Here is a 17,134-nt window from a genome sequence, read left to right as displayed (position 1 = left end):
GTGTGCAGTAGAAAAAAAAATGGCCATTAGATGGTGAATAGGTGGCTTGCATTTTATTTATGATTCAGTTTTCAATAGCTCTGTGTAGACTCACTCAGTTTTTTGGGCTTTACTTATCTATAAAAAGAACGGGTTATTCTGGGGGACCGCTAGGAGCCTGGCAGGCTTTCAAATGCCAGGGTTCTCTGGCACCTGCAGTCAAATGTGCATCCACCAAAGACTCCTGGAGTTCTATCACTTCAGGTCAGGATACTTCCTATCGAATCACTCTCTCCATCCCCAAGCCAGGTAGAAACAACCACAAGGAGGAAGCAGTGGTCTGTCATTCCAACCAGCAGTTTCTTTTCAATTCATGAAAACTTGGGGGAAATCCTGCTGTGTGTATGTTTGAAAGGGGGTGGAGGACTTAGAATTGCTTTTTCTTGTGGAGTTTTTCAATGTTTCTGAACCTGGGATTTGCTGTCTTACCATGGGTTTCTGCTCTGACCCCAGTGCTGATCTCTGCCTGGTCCTGGGCCCAGTCAGTGTCTCTTCTCACACCTGTACTCCCAGGGAAGCAGGTAAGAGGCCTCAGCTTTGCCTCCCCTTCACACTGAGCTGAGATGGCCCAGGGCCCTCCTCTGACTGTTCAGACCCTTATTTGGGCTGTTTGTTGCTTTGCTGATATAATTACTGACTCCAAGTAAATGCTACCTTTCCTTGTCTGGCTGAAGCTGCGTCTGGTGGGGAAGGCGTCACGTTGAAGGACTGTGTGGTCCGGAAGGGCCTTTCCCTCAGCCTGGACCACTCACTCCCTGGGGACAGAGCCATCAGCAGAGTAAAGGACAGTGTCCACTCAGTAGTTAATTGAGAGAACTGCCTTTTCAATGCTGGTTCTTTGGCTAGAATTTGAGTCTACAGGGCTGGGAAGGGGGTGTCGGTATAGCTTTGGGACCTCTGCTATAACCTGGATTCAAGGGAACATGCTGACCCACTGGGATTTCTGAAGGCCACTGCTTGTTGGTGGACCTTTGCCAAATGCCCACACCTTGACAAAATAGGGTGGGGAGGTAATAGGGGCTCTTTGCTGGATGCTGTCATTCAGAACTTAGAGAATCCTGACCCTTCAAGACAGGGTTCTTGCAGATGAGAGAGCTGGGGCTCAGGTCAGAACCTATAACCTTGCTGACAAGCAGGGCTGAAAGGATCTCACCCAGGCCCGAGGCCTGCCCCTAGTACTGAGGGGACTAGAGTAGGAATGCACATAAGGAAGTCCAGAAGGCCAGCTGTCTAAGTGTGTCCATGTCATTAGACAAGCTTGCTAAGAGTCCTCAGGAGTCCTTCTACATCCTGTGCACGTGTGCGCGCACACACACACACATGCAACCTTTGTAGCTAGAAAACCAGTCTCCAGTTTAGGACTCAAACTCCTTGTGAAAAACCAGCCTCTACCTCAGAGCAAAGCCTGTCCAAGGGAGGGACATCACCTTTGTCCTTGGAAAGACCCACAGAGCACTCCTAGGCACATTCCCACCCTGCTAAGTTGTTTATCTACAAATAACAGGAGAGATCTGCTGCCCCAGGTGTCCCTGACTCAGTCAGGCTAGGTGGGGATCCATAGCAACCCCCTAGCAGCCACCAATCAGCATGAGACAGGGAAATACCTGGGATGCCAGATGACCCTCCCAGTAGTTTATGGTGTTGGGAAACCATGTAGTTCAGCACGAACACCCCTTTTGGCTTAAACCAATCAGTTCAAACGAATCCCCCTCTTGTAATAACCAATCCCCCCTACCCAACTTGTTCCCGCCAGTGAATGTGCTAATCATGTTTTAGAGTTGTTATTTGATTTTCCTGCGGTGTGTGATGATTTGCTAAGAGATGCTATGATGTATGTGGGGGTCCCTGCCTTCTCCAAAGAGTGTATAAAACTGCTGCAAACCCTGGGCTCGGGCCTCTCAGCGTCACAGTTGCTGTGTGTGCGCGCGGGGGACAGAGCTAGCTTGCAATAAACACCTCTTTGCTGCTTACATAGATCTTGGTCTCTGGTGGTCTTTTGGGGGTCCCGAATTCGAGCATAACACTTGGGGATTTGCCTTAAGGAGTGGCGGTGGGGCAGACACAGTGTCTAGCTAGACTCTAGTCCCAATTCTCCACTCACCTCCTCTTCCTCCCCTTCCAACTCCGGCCCACGCTGGGAAGTGTCTCCCCACTCAGTCTGCTCATGTCTCCCCACCCACAGCCATCCCCAGGAACCCTATGGAAAGAACAGGCCCTGGAAGCAGGTTCAGGGAGTCCAGAGGTCTGGGTGCTGAGATGCAGCCCATCAGCAGTTGTCTGAGCCAGGCATGGTGGCGCACACCTGTCATGCCAGCTACTCAAGAGGCAAAGCAGGAGGATTCCCAAACATGAGGCCTGCCTCAAAATAGAGCAGGACTCTGTCTCAAAGAAAAAAGGGGGGAAGGGGCTAGCAAGGATGGTGGAATGTGATGGACATCATTATCTAAAGTACATGTATGAAGGTACGAACTGCTGAACATACTTTATGTACAACCAGATAAATGAAAAATTGTGCTCCATATGTGTAATAAGAATTCTAATGTATTCCACTGTCATTTATTTTTAAAAATCAATAAAAAATAAATTTAAAAAAAAGAAAAAAGGAGTAGTAGTATGGACTTGAATGGACAGGTCCTGCTGGCCCTGTAGGGAAAGGGCAGCACCAGGGAGTGGCCTTCAGAAACCCTCTTTCTTCTTGTGTCTAAAGCAGCAATGCAGGGCTGGAGATGTGGCTCAAGTGGTAGTGCGCTCGCCTGGCATGCGTGTGGCCCGGGTTCGATCCTCAACACCACATACAAAGATGTTGTGTATGCCAAAAACTAAAAAATAAATATTAAAGCAGCAATGCAGCTCTGACAAAGGCCATGGCCTTGGTGCCCTCTGTCTTCGGGTTTCCCCTCCCAGTGCCCACTTCCCGTCCTGCTGTCTCTTCTGTGCTTTAGGTCACATGCTTACTTCTCCAAAGGCCCACATATATTCCAAGCAGTCACCTGTATTGGAAGGATTCTAGGCTCATGGCCCAGGTTCGAATCTTGATCTGCCACACCCAGAACATAGGGGACAGGTAGTCAGTGTCCTCCTCTCCGGCTTCTTCTGAACCGCACCCAGGCAAAGCCATGAGAGCCCACCCTTCCCCTCTCCATTACTGGGGAGACCAGGGCAGACCTTTTAAGCTGGGTGGTGATGGCCAGGGGAATGTTATTTTCAACTAAAACCTTAGACTGAAAAATAAATATCAGACCATTCTATTGCTATGTGAGTTTACTGCTGATGGATAGAGCCTGTAATCCCAGCAACTCAGGAGGCTGAGACAGGAGAATCACAAGTTCAAGGTCAGCCTGGGCAACTTAGTGAGACCCTGTCTCAAAATAAAAAAACAATAAGGGCTGGGGCTATAATTCAGTGGTAGAGCACCCCTGGGTCTAATCCATGATACTGCAAACAAACAATAATTGTACATATTTGTGGGAAACAGTGTAGAATTTCCAGTAATCGTATGCAATGGGCAATGCTCAGATCATGGTAACACGGCTATCATTTCTTTGCATTGGGAATGTTCAAAGTTCTCTCTATTGGCTATTTTGAAATATTCAAGTGTTGTCACTGTAGTTATCCCACTGTGCTATGGAGCATGACAAGACATTCCTTCTGTCTGCACTGGCAGAATCTTTGCTCTACTGTGATTCAAGGTTAAAGAGGGAGAGGCGCTGGGAACCCCTATTTCAGGACTCAGCTGTGCCCCCATAATTCCATAACTGGGTGTTGGGGACACAGCTTCTCAGCCTCTATCTCAGTCCCACCAACAGAAAGTGAGCAGCACATTTGCAGCTCTGTGCTGGTCCAGGAGGCCGACAGCTTGCTGCCCACCACTGCAAGCTGGCGAATGATAACCAGACCCTGGGCTGCGCTCTCCAGGGAGGACATGGGGCCAGAACACAGCTGGAGGTGAGAAGCACGTGTGCCCTCACCCTGTGCCCACCAGTTCCCATGCTTGGGTTCATCTAGATGGTGACCATGCTCGGGGGATGGGGCACATGGACCCACACCCCTCTCGGCTGCTTCCATGGAGAGTTGGAAATAAACCATTCACACACACACGCGCGCGCACACACACACACACACACACACACACGGATATATGTATATGTATATATAAACACAGGGATTTATAAAGATATATATATATATATATATATATATATGTGATTTATTTAAAGTATAGATACATATAAATGTATGTATTTGTCCTAGAAAAGAGAGCAAGCGTCCAGACAGGTTTGGGATATCTGATTGAAAAATATTTCTGTTGTTACCAGATGAGGTGGCGCACACCTGTAATCCCAGCTATTTGAGAGGCCGAGGCAGGAGGATGGCAAGTTTAAGGTCCATCTCAGCAACTTGGCAAGATCATGTCTCAAAATAAAAAATTAAAAGAGCTGGAATAGGGGCTGGGGATGTGGCTCAAGTGGTAGCGCGCTCGCCCGGCATGTGTGAGGCACTGGATTCAATCCTCAGCCCCACATAAAATAAAGATAAAAAAAAAAAAAAAGGCCTGGGATGTAGCTCAGTGGTAGAGCACCCTGGGTTCAGTCCCTACCTATTCCTGCAAGTGATGGTATTAGGCCCTGCCCTGATCAAGGGGACGGGACCAGAGAAGTAGAGGTGTCCCTAGGAGACCCCAGATGCCACTGAGGAGAGAAAGAGCAGGGGAGAGGTGGGAAGCACCAGCTCTGTGGGGTCCTGCCCTGTGTAACGGCCCAGATGTGACAGAAATTGGGTACAAATGTGGCTCTAGGTGTTACAGGCCATGTGCCACACAGGTTCATTTGCAAAGTGAGTTCTGTGACCTTCCATATGACTTCTGCCATGTCTTCTCCTCCAAGTGCAATAGCCCAAGGCCCTTGTGCTAAGGAAGGGGGAGGCTGAGGCAGCAGAGCTTGGCTATGCCCGGAAGAGAGACCTGACCTTGGGAAGTCAATTCTGCTGTGTACCAGGTGCCATGTGTTGTGTGTCCGGAGGCTGTTCTGCGACCTTGGGAGGTAGGCTCCCCTCTGTGCCCTGTGTGTTACAGCAGCACTCCACACAATGGCTCAGTGTGGTGCCACGTTATGTGTACCCTCAGTTCTGAAAGTGGAGGGGACAACACTTTTTTGTGGACAGCTGCTGGGTTCTTAGAGGTCAAGGTTTTAGGTAGAACATAAGTTAATCTAAGTGATTATTTGATTAGTGAGGTAATGGTTTTATGGTTTTTGCTTTTGTTAGCATTTGTTGAGAGCCACAGCGAGTTGGAATGTCCCCTGGCATTTTGCCAGAAGTAATGGTTGAGAGGTGACGCCAGGGAGCCATTAAGATGATGATAATTAAGTTAAGCTGTGTATAACTGCTGTGACTGGATGATGCCGGATTGAAACAGGCTGTGTATTCAGTTGTTTATTAGACCCCTGCTGTTCGGCAATAGGGAGGCTCCTGCTGCCTCTGGCGCCCACTACTTTTGAGCTCTCACGGGGATTCCTGGAGAGTTTGTGTTGATTGGTGAAGTGCCAGTGGAGGGAGTTCCGGTTGGTGTGTGGTGTTTCTGGTTGGTGGGTGGTGTTCGCAGGAGTTGGGAAATAAAGTTTGTTCCTGCTTGAGTGGCTCGTTTTTTGTGCCCAGCCAGACTGCGGCAAGCATTTAAAGGAGTTTCTTCCCCATGGCTTCAAGCCACCAAGACACAGTCCCTTAATGTCCTAAACCCTTCTGCTGAAGGATTTGGGTTCTGTATGTCATGCTGCTTCCGAAACTTTCCTTCTTAGCAATTTACAGAAGCCCTAGAAACAGAAAAGGGTTTATAGTCACTATGGCAAGGGGTCACAGCCTCCTGACACATGGCACACAGGGGAGTCCACTTCCCGAGGTCACAGGAGAGCCTCCTGACACACAGGGCTCACAGGGGAGCCCATCTCCTCAGGTACAAGGAAAGATGCCACCAACCCACACTCTATAGGACCCAGGAAGAATGTGTTTCTGGTCTGGGCACTCAGAGGGGATCTGGCTGTCCCCACCAGGAATCTCAAGCAGCCCTGAAGACAGAGCTCTGTTGGTGCTCTGTGTGAGATAGAGAAACACCTCCTCAATCCCAACCTCCTTTTATTTAAAATCAAACAAGTGGCTACCAAGCTGATAGAATGAATAGTAAATGTTCCATTCTATATTTTTGTTAGGAAAGTGAAAAATTAGGGCAGAGAGAGGGAGAGGGCAGACACCCGAGAAGAACAAGGCTTGAGCAGAGATGAGACCTGGAGGAAAAGGCCAAGCTGTCCCCAAGCGACCCACATCCAGGCACTTTGCTGATGGTCCTCCAGATCTTCCCTCTACCTGGATGCTAGCATACACAGGCCCAGGACTGCAAAGGTCCTCCAGGAAGAAGGTCCAGGGACATGGCGACATTGGTGGGTGCCATTGATTCTGTTGCAGGGACCCATCTTGAAGTTCATTTGATGATTTGTTCACTCTTTCTCTAATGAGGAAAATGTGTCGGCACCCTGCTAGGTGATAATGGTGATCCTATTGACCTGTTGGTGATGTGAGGGGTTAGTAAGGAGGTGGAGTGCTAGGTGATGATGGTGATCTTGGTGACATGTTGGTGATGTCAGGGGTTAGTAAGGGGGTGGGATGCTAGGTGATAATGGTGATCTTGGTGACCTGTTGGTGATGTTAGTAGTTCGTAAGGAGGTGGAGTGCTAGGTGCTGAAGGTGATCCTGGGGACATGTTGGTGATATGAGGGGTTAGTAAGGGAGTGGAGTGCTAGGTGCTGAAGGTGATCTTGGTGACATGTTGGTGATGTGAGGGGTTAGTAAGGAGGTGGAGTGCTAGGTGATAATGGTGATCTTGGTGACATGTTGGTGATGTGAGGGGTTAGTAAGGGGGTGGAATGCTAGGTGATAATGGTGATCTTGGTGACCTGTTGGTGATGTTAGTAGTTAGTAAGGAGGTGGAGTGCTAGGTGCTGAAGGTGATCTTGGTGACATGTTGGTGATGTGAGGGGTTAGTAAGGAGGTGGAGTGCTAGGTGCTGAAGGTGATCTTGGTGACATGTTGGTGATGTGAGGGGTTAGTAAAGGGGTGGAGTGCTAGGTGCTGATGGTAATCCAGGGGACCTGTTGGTGATGTTAGGGATTAGTAAGGGGGTGGAGTATTAGGTGCTGATGGTGATCCTGATGACCTGTTGGTGATGTTAGTTGATCAATAAGGTGGTATAATGCAACCCCGTAACACAGCAGTATCACAGGTTTTCTTCAAATTACTTTTAAGCCAAATGAACAATTGAGTAATTTATAGGAAACCACTATGTGCATTAACCCTGAGAATAAGCAGGTACAATCAAAGGTAGCCACTTAATAAATATGACAGGAAATACATTTGATGGACTAACTCCTCCTAGAGTTACTGAGGTTCCTGTGCAGGTAGGATTTATGACCTGGGAATTTCAATGTGTTTCAGAAGAGAGATCTCTCTGGTAGAACAGGCACACTCAGGAAAACTCTGACCGCCACTGACCCCAACACCCATGTTAACACAGATGACTTACGGATGAAGGCCCTGAATAGGATGGCCACCAGGACAGTCCCCGTGGGGGCCAACTAGTGTCACAAACTCCCCCACCTGATGTGGAGAAGGAGTTGAACATGTGACTGGCCTTGAGTGCAGAAGGTGGTCCCCAGCTTCCAGGCACACATGGAAGTAGCCCTGTTTCCTTGGTACTTCTCGAAGAGAGTGTTTTTGGCTTGAGCCTTATGTCACTGACAGCCCTGTTAGGTAACAGGCAGGCACTGGCAGGGCTTTTAAAGCTGTGTGGCATGTTCACAACTGAAAGCACAGGAGCCAGGCGTGGTGCCCCAAGCCGAAAAATCTCAGCAACTCAGGAGGATGAGGCATGGGGATTCAAGTTTGAGACTAGATAGGCAAGTTAGTGAGCCCTGTCTCAAACAAAAAGGAATAAGGGCTGGGGATTAGCTCAGCAGTCAAGCACTCCTGGGTTCAATCCCCAGTGCCAACATATAAATAAATAAAGTTTACAACACAATAGGAATGCTCATCCTTAAGGTACTTACCCCCGCCCCTTGGGTTGAATTGAATCAAGGTCACCAGCATCCCTTCACCTCCAGACTAGCATGATCCCATATGCCCTTTTCCTGGTCCCAGGGTCCAGTTCTATGTGATATCTCTAAACATCACCATACACCTGTCAGATTTGAACTCATTGTCCCCCCATGTCTGCATCAACCACACTCTCATGCCCTCACTGAGTGTTGCCCTATAAGAATAGCCAAACAGTTCATATCTAAGAGTCTTACCTCTGCAGTTAAAGACGAGACTTTTCTCTTTTTCTTTTTTTTTTTTTTTTTTTTTTGGGTGTGTGTGTGGTTCTGGGGATGGAACCAGGGCCTCACACGGGCCAGGCAAGACCTCTACAACCAAGCGAGGCCCCTAGCCCAAGACTGGACTTTCTGTATATTGACCACAATTCCCAGCTTCTTACCTATTATGAAAATGCACCTAATAAATGTTTGCGAATGAAGAAGAGACAACAGCAGGACATTTGCAGCACAGAAGGACTTTCTTTTTTGTGATGTAAAGAAAGATTTAATGATGTCAATGAACCAAGACAGTGCTTTAAAAATGTCAGAATGGGGCTGGGGATGTGGCTCAAGCGGTAGCGCACTCCCCTGGCATGCGTGCAGCCCGGGTTCGATCCTCAGCACCACATAAAAATAAAAAATAAAGATGTTGTGTCCGCCAATAACTAAAAAATAAATATTAAAAAAAATTCTCTCTCTCTCTCTCACTCTCTCTTTAAAAAAAATAAAAAAATAAATAAAAATGTCAGAATGGTTCGCAGCTGATTATGACCAGTCACCAGTCCTGTGTGTTTTCTTGAATTCTGCCCCCAGCTAATACCCACGGGCCAAGTTAGGAACCCATTTTACACCTTGTCCTGGTCAAGTGGCCCCTCAAGGGGCTGGTGGGGAGGCAGCGGGCCCACCCTGCCTTTCCCTTTGAGGTGCTACCTGTGGCTTCTCTCTGCTCTCAGGTGGGTGGGCATCCTCTCCATCTGACAGGTTTGCTGGGAAAGCTCCTGAGATAACACATGCAAACAGCCAAGCATCATGCAATTCCCATTATTTCCTCTCTTCTCCGAGGCAAAACTGGCTATCTGGAGAGTCTGGCTCAGCTGAGCTGAAGCTGCCCCCTCCCCAGCTGCCTCAGCTGTCTTCAGGAATTCTGCGGCTGTCCCTCCCTTGCCCTCAGCTGGTCCAGTGACTCAGAAATCTCCTTCCTTTCCCACCTTGCAACTCTGCTCTCTCAGTTCTGCAACCCTTTCTGTAACTAATATACAGAAAGTCCAGGTGTCTGGTGCAGGCCCCCTGGCTGAAGCAAGGGAGAAACAAAGTGGAGGGGTCGGAGTCCATCACAGCTGGTGATCATTCTGCTAGGCAGGTCCATTCCTGTATTCACAACTGAGGGGGCCAGAATCCAAGAGAAGCCCGTCCAGGGCCATGTGTTTGGGCCCCAGGTTGCTCCTTCTCTTTGTTGAGAACAGAACCCAGGGCCTCATGCCTGCTATTCTAGCTCTGTACTCTGCCACTGAGCTCCACTCCAGGGCTGGACCCCAGCTTCTTAACCAAGAAACAGTACCCCCAGCACTAGGTGTGTTCATCCTGTGTTCATCAGGACACTTCAGTACAATGGAATTGGTTAGGAACGGATTAGACAGGACAAGTGTTCCTTCCAGGGAGGGGGGTTCTCCCAGGGAACACTGGGGGTCACCAAGTGTTCTTTGTCAGATGAGATCTTTTCCCTGGCCCTGCCCTTCCCAGGCACACTGCCTGGGTCAGAGCCTCTGCTGGTCCATGGTGCCAAGGCCTGCAGCAGCTGGGGCCCCACCCTAGGCCGGACTAGGGACATTCCTCCTCTACTCTCTCATCTGGCTTCCGCTCAAAAGGACAGCTGAAGAATTGGTCCTTCCAGGGCTCCCTGACTATTTTTATGTGACCATCTGCTATGGAGACCAGGCCTGGCAGGCAGCAACAAGCCCAAGGAATGCCAGAGCAGGTGCCATGCCTGGACAGCTGTGGACACCCAGGCCTGCCTTGGACCGTGGATCCGGGGACCTGGAAATGGGGATGTGAGAAGGGTCCTTCTACCCAGCCCATCCTGGGGCGGTGTGGGGGCCTTGCTTCTGCTCCAGGTCGAGAACGTGCTGGGGTCTGGGTGTGGGGTGCATGGAGCACGGGGCGTGTGGATCACTGTGGCCAGCTTGTCTGGGAAACCAACCTGCTGCTGACCTCACTGCCACTACAAGGAAGAGCCTTGCAAGGAAAGTCCAGGCACAGAAATCCTCGGCTTGGGTCGGGTGACAAGATGCAGTGAACCAAGCCTGGTGCAGGAAGGGCAGTGTGTCACGGGAAGGTAGGAGTCACAGAGTGGAAGAAAGGGATGTGCTCCAACCTTTCTGGGAGAAGGAAGCACTAAGGAAAATACAATTAATTCTAGAAAATTAAAACAGACAAATTAGAACCTCGAATAATGCAGCACCAGTATCCAGCACCCAACTACACGGAGAAGCTTTTTCTCAAATGGATCTTAGCACTGTACCCTTTTCCTAAAAAAGAAAACAGCTGGGCATGGCTGGGCATGCCTGTAATCCTAGCTACTTCGAGGGAGAGGCAGGAGGGTTATAAATTCAAAGCCAGCTCCAGCAACTTAGCGAGACCCTGTCTCAAAATAAAAAATAAAAAGGGCTGAGGGTGTGACTCAGTGGTGGAACATCACTGGCTTCAATCCCCAGTACCAAAATAGCAACAAAGACAGAACAAAGGAACAAAGGGTGTGTTTGAGTCAGATTTATAATAAATATTTTTGTTTACCATTTTCCAGGAAGAAATGGGAAAATAAGCTGGTCAGATATTCTGAAGATAGTGTATTGAATTGCTCTTCCTTTTTTTTCTCCTTAGCATAAGAACTGAAACCTGTTTATTTCCCCAAATTGGCACCACACTCCCTTCCATGCTCCTTCCTGCTCCACTAGGGCATCGAGCTCTGGATCTCAGTGTCCAGAGGAAGAGTGGCCCTGGGGGCTGGAACCCTGGTTTGGCCCCAGAAATTTCCAGGCCTCTAGGCTTTCTTGAATGTTGATCTTAAGTGTATTGTTTTCAACCTATGATTGTATTTTATAATTTAAAATTTATTTTTTTAATTTCAAGGAGGACTTTTTGATTTGCTTTTGAAATGGGGTTTCCCTGTGCTGTCCAGGCTGGTCTTGAACTGCTGGACTCAGGGATCCTCCCACCTCAGCCTCTGAGTGGTGAGGACCGAGGTGCAGGTCACCAACCCAGCTTAGAGGAGTTATCTTGAACATATGTGATCCAACAGGGCTCAGAAACTCTCTCTGGGTCCCCAGAATCACCCTCCCCCAGGACATAGGAGTTGAAAACATACTCTAAGGCTCGGTGTGCAGGTGACACAGCCCTGAAGACCTGCTCTGGAAAGGACTCTGCCTCCTGCCATCTGACCCTGGGCAGGGCCACCAGGCACCCCACACGGCTGCCACAGCAAAACCACTGCAGCCCCAGGGGCGAGCTGAGGGTGGTGAGCAGCAGGAGCCAGTCCTGGTCCCTCGGTCCTGACTCCGGCTCCTCCAGTGGGGACTCCATGAGCACCTGACACCCTGTGTCACCGCCTCTCCTCTTGAGCCATCCAGAGTGGCTGCTTTGCGTGCCTGGAGCCTGTCTAGAGCTGGTGCTTGGAGAAAGGAAAAGGGCTGCAGCCCTGGCCTGCTCAGGAGCAGATGCAGAGGGCCCTGCGCCTTGGTCCTCCTCTCAGTCTCTCTGCTTCTGTTTGGTTTTGGTCCACATGTTTGTCATGTCTGTTAGGCTCTAGTGGCCAGGGCATGGGTACTGCCTGGATCTGCCAAGTTAAGTGGCACGTGGCAGAGTGCAATAGGGTATCAGCAGGTCCTCAGAGAAGGGCGCTTGTCTAACTTGAAGAAATAGAAAGGTGCTTTTCAGGGACTGGTGACTCACAATGCTCTGTACAGCTTCAAAATCACTCCCAGCCAAGACACGAGAGTTGGCTGTTGCCAAACGACTCTACAGAACTCCCACCCCAAACACAGTGACCTGGACGATGTGGGCGGGCTTCTAGTTCTTGCTGCTGCTCTGCTGATGGCTGTCTGGTGTAGCCGTACTGTGGACGTGGCTCCAGGCTGTGGTCAGGCTCATTCCTGGTCACGAGCTTCACCGGGGCATGCTCTTGTTATGATGGTCATGAGAGCACACAAAGGCAGACAGAACACCCCAGGTGAGGGAACACCTGGGCGCCAGCCCCCTGTAAGGCCACCTGTGACAGGAAGGAGAAAGGACCCAGTCCATTCCAGGAGCTAAGAGGAGCAGGGCCAGGTGTGGTGGAACCTGCCTGTTGTCCTGGAGATTCAGGAAGTTGAGGTAGGAGGATGTCAAGTTCAAGGCCAGGCTTAGGAATTTGGCAAGACCCTGTCTCTAAATAAAACATAGAAAGTCTGGGTGTATAGTGGTAATACACCTCTGGGTTCAGTAACGAGAACTCAGAAAAAAAGTCAAGAAATAACACAGGGGGGCTGGGGATGTGACTCAAGCGGTAGCGCGCTCGCCTGGCATGTGTGCGGCTGGGGTTCGATCCTCAGCACCACGTACAAAGATGTTGTGTCCGCCGAAAACTAAAAAATAAAATATTAAAATTCTCTCTCTCTCTTTAAAAAAAAAAAAAGAAATAACACAGGAAATAAATATTTTAATCAATAAAAGTATAATGTAATTTCTTTTTCTTTCTTTTTTTTTTTTTTTGGTACCAGGTATTGAGCCCAGTGGCTCTCAACCACCAAACTGCATCCCCTTCTTAAGTTTTTGAAATTTTTAAAAATATTTATTTATGGGCTGGGGATGTGGCTCAAGCGGTAGCACGCTCGCCTGGCATGCGTGCGGCCCGGGTTCGATCCTCAGCACCACATACAAACAAAGATGTTGTGTCTGCCGAGAACTAAAATAAATAAATAAATAAATAAATATTAAAAAAAAATTATTTATGTATCTTTAGTTTTATAGGTGGATACATTAGTTTGTTTTTATGTGGTGCGAGGATCGAACCCAGTGCCTCATGCATGCTAGGCGAGTAGTCTACCACTGAGCCACCACCCCAGCCCCAAATTTTTTAATTTTGAGACAGGTTCTCACTAAATTGCTTAGGGCCTCGCTCAGTTGCTAAGGCTGGCTTTGAACTCGTGATCCTCCTTCCTCAGCAGCACCCCCCACCCCACTGCTGAGATTCACTTTTTTTCTTCTTGTCCTGCTGGGAATGGAGCCTGCCATGAACCTCCTGAGAGGACTCTGTCACTGAGCCACCCTCCCTCCTGCTCAAGGTCCTGAGAGTGACTCTGCAAAGCCTGATGGTATCCTTCCTGCCACTCTGGGGGTGAGTTGGCCCTGACTACTGCCCCGGAGGCCCAGCTGGTCACCCTGGCCCATCAGGTGTTCAGGTGCTCCTCAGGGGACATCTGGTAGTAAGTAACACGTTTCTGAGAAATTTCAGATTTATATATTTTGTTGCATTATCCAGTGGCTATTTATTTATTTATTTTTCAGAGTGGAAAGTAGAGGCTTTATTAAAGGACAGCAGAAAAGACTTCTCGGGAGGAAGAAGGGGACCCAAGAGATGGAATCTGTGGAAGTGCAGTTGTTTCCCCTTTTTATAGTTCTTTCAGTGATGGAATGTAGGTGGGAAGGCCCGAAAGGTGGGGCACAGGTGGGGCAAAGAAGTAATCTTCATTAACATTTCTTTGGGATGGGCTCTGGGCCTTGGGCTTTTCCGGGAATTCATTAAATTCCAAGAGTTGTTCTGCTTTTCCCAGAATTCCTTCTTAACATGGCCTCCATTTTGGATCTTACTCAATATTAGACCTGATTTACCTAACTACACTGACTACCTAACTTTAAATCTGGCTTCATTCCCACCTCTAATTTTGGGAACTTTTTACTGCTGTAAGGAAAGGGGGCGAAGATCGTTCTGGCTTCTTCAGGCTGGAAGGGGACGATGTTGGGCAAGCAGTTTGGAGTCCCCCTTCAAAAATTGGGTCTATCAAGTGGTCCATGATAGAAGTCCGATTGAGAAGTAATAGGCTGGAGGGCCATTTGAGTGATGGGTGGTCTCGGTGTAGAATCTTGGTGGGACCTCCAATATGTTACCGCTGTTGACCGGTGACGAGTCCTTGCTTCCCCAATGTTGAAGAATAACACCAGAGAAGCACGCCGAGGCAAGGTCAGAGTGGAAAGTAGAGGCTTTATTAAAGGACAGCAGAAAAGACTTCTCCTGGAGGAAGAAGGGGACCCAAGAGATGGAATCCAACCAGTGGCAATTTAAATAAGGCAATTTAGACCGTGACCCTCCACAGGCCTGGCTGAGGGCCCAGGGACAGCCACAGCCCGGTCTGCAGAGAATGGTTCTTGAAGTCCAGGAAAGAGGGTGTTCTTCTCCACTGCTGCCAGGCTGTGGCAGATCCCAGAGCCTGTCCTGATGACCCTCAGGTCTGCCTCAGGGCCTGCTCAGTCTGCTTCCTTAGCGATCCAGGGTGGGCGGGACCTGGCAGCCTGTGGGTGTGTGCCCTTGCTCCTGTGGAGAGCTCATCTTCAGCATTCCTCCCCCCCACAGTGCCGGGGGCTGCAAGGAGATAAAAACATGTCACACAAGGAGCATTCCATTTAGGGGTGGGGTCTGTTCAGGGTGCTGTAGAGGAGAGCCCGTGCTCAGTCCCATGAGAGGATTCTGCACACTGGCCCATGTGGCCAAGAAGACCAAGGCTGCAGCCCGGTGGTGGTGAGAGGCCACAGCCAGTGTGACCCCACATTAAAGGTGCCACCTGGGAAATAGAGAGGATTTCTTTCTATTACTCAAATGAATGGAAGTTTCAGGAATCTAGACATTTGACTTTTTAAAAAAAAAACTAGCAAATCTGTGCCCAAGTGGAATGAGCTTCCTTTACAAGGCTCACTCCTGAGTATGCAGGCCGACAGCTGCAGACCACCAGGGTCCTGACCACTCAGCGTCTCTGCTGAGCACACCTTAGCCTCTGACTCTGCTGAGGTCACATCCCAGTGCCCTCACTTGCCACATTTTATTCTTTGAGAAGAGAGGTGATTTTTTTTTTTCTAAAGCAAATTACAATTTGGAGTGAATCCTGGTGAATTAGGTAAAGAAACAAGTTGAAGCAACTTGTGGACTTTTATTTTGTTTGTAGATCTTACTATAATCCTGAGACCAGTATTGGTATGAGGCTCAAAGGACAGCCCACCTTAATGGTCTTGCCATGTCGCCTTCTGAGGGATCATGATCATGACGAGAAGCGGTATTAGTTAGCTTTCAGTCACTATGACAAAAAAAAAAAACCTGAGAAAATCTACTTAAAGGGGGGAGATTTACCTTGGCTTATGGTTTGGGAGGCTTTGGTCTGTGGTTGCTTGGCCCTGTTGCTCTGGGCCTGTGGTGAGGCAGCAGGTCTCAGCATGGAGCCCGTGGAGTGGAGGGTCCTTCCCGTTCCTGGTGGCCAGGAAGGCGAGGTGGGGGGGTGCCAAGCACAAGACACCCTTCTAGGCCAAACCCCAGCAGAGGTCCTCTCTCTGGCCCCACCTCCTGCAGACAGTTTCCACTCCTCCCTGTCCCCCTCCACAAGCCCACCTCTGAGCTTCTTCAAGACTCTTCAAGACTCCTGCCTTTCGGGGACAGTCCAGAACCAATCTACAGCGTAGCCCAGGGCTGGCACTGCAAGGCCACAGCCTCTGTGTGGTGGGCACAGGCTTCCTGCTGCCAGCCCAGGCTTCCTGGTGTCCTGGTTCCCATCAGCTCCCCTGGCTGGGTGCTAAGCTGGGAAGGGGTGCCGGAGGAGGGAGCGCCTGAGTCCCCTCAGCAAAGATGGAGTGGCTTTGGAAGAGTCAGCTCCTGGTCCTGAGACGGGGGGTTGGGTGCAGGGTCCCGGAACCCCCCCTTGAAGACTGGGGAGCTCAGGTGCAGCTGACTGTGGAGGCGTCTCGATGTCCATGCCTGGCACAGCATGGATCAGACGGGTTCTCCAGCCAGCAGAACTCAGGGGTGCACATGGAGGGTACATGAAGAAATCGTCTGTAACATGAAAGCTGCAGTCTGAAGTCTGCAGGGCTGGCCAGCAGGTCGGGGACCAGGGAAGTGCTGAGGCTGCAGCTCAGGCCTGCAGGCTGTCTTCTGGTGGGATTTCTCTGTGGGGAGGTGAGTCTTCTCTTAAGACCTTCAGTTGATTGGATGAGACCCAGCCGTACCCTGGAGAGCCACCTACTTCACTCAGAGTCCACTGACTAGGTGTTAATCACATCCAAAGGACACCTTCTCAGCCACACTGATGCTGATGTTTGATTAAATATTGAGCCTCTGGGCATGGTGGCACAGGCCTGTGATCCCAGTGGCTCTAGAGACTGAGGCAGAAGGATCATAAGTTCAAAGCCAGCCTCAGCAAATTAGTGAGGCTCTAAACAACTCAGTGAGGTCGTGTCTCTAAATAAAATACAAAAAGGGCTGGGGATGTGGCTCAGTGGTTAAGCACCCCTGGGTTCAATCCCCAGTGGCCAAATACAAAAAACAAAAACAAAACCTGAATACTGTGCCTAGGCATGTGTGATGGTGACTCTTTTTTTTTTTTTAATATTTATTTATTTATTTATTTTAAATCTTTGGTGGACACAACATCTTTGTTGGTATGTGGTGCTGAGGATCGAACCCGGGCCGCACGCATGGCAGGCGAGCGCGCTACCACTTGAGCCACATCCCCAGCCCTGATGGTGACTCTTGATTGTTGACTCGTTGGACTGAGAGCTGCCCAGAAAGTTAGTGCCACACACTTCTGGGGTGTGCGTAGGGTGTTTCCAGAGGCGATAGGCATGTGGGACAGAAAACTGAGTGGGGAGACCTGCTCTGGATGTGGGTGGTACTGTCTAATAGGCTGGGGCAGGAGAGGACAAACATGGAAGGAAGAGGACGCGGCCAGCCTATGCTGCTCTGTTTT

General features: G+C 49.5%; 1 protein-coding gene across 1 annotated transcript in view; it reads right to left on the bottom strand.

The window, feature by feature from the left end:
• Nucleotides 1-3,647, bottom strand: part of LOC107159459 (tubulin beta-5 chain) — a 17,481-nt gene extending 13,834 nt beyond the window's left edge. Inside the window, exons 1-2 of the mRNA XM_015506054.2 lie at nt 3,644-3,647; nt 215-220 (exon numbers count right to left, since the gene is read on the bottom strand). The gene's annotated coding sequence lies outside the window, so the exon portion shown is untranslated. The remainder of the gene's footprint in view (nt 1-214; nt 221-3,643) is intronic.
• Between the last annotated feature and the right edge of the window lie 13,487 nt (nt 3,648-17,134).

This window comes from Marmota marmota, unplaced genomic scaffold (genome assembly GCF_001458135.2).
Source record: "Marmota marmota marmota unplaced genomic scaffold, marMar, whole genome shotgun sequence".
In the NCBI taxonomy this organism is placed as follows: domain Eukaryota; kingdom Metazoa; phylum Chordata; class Mammalia; order Rodentia; family Sciuridae; genus Marmota; species Marmota marmota.
The sequence above is the reverse complement of the archived record's forward strand: the minus strand, read 5'-3'. Positions and strand labels throughout refer to the sequence as shown.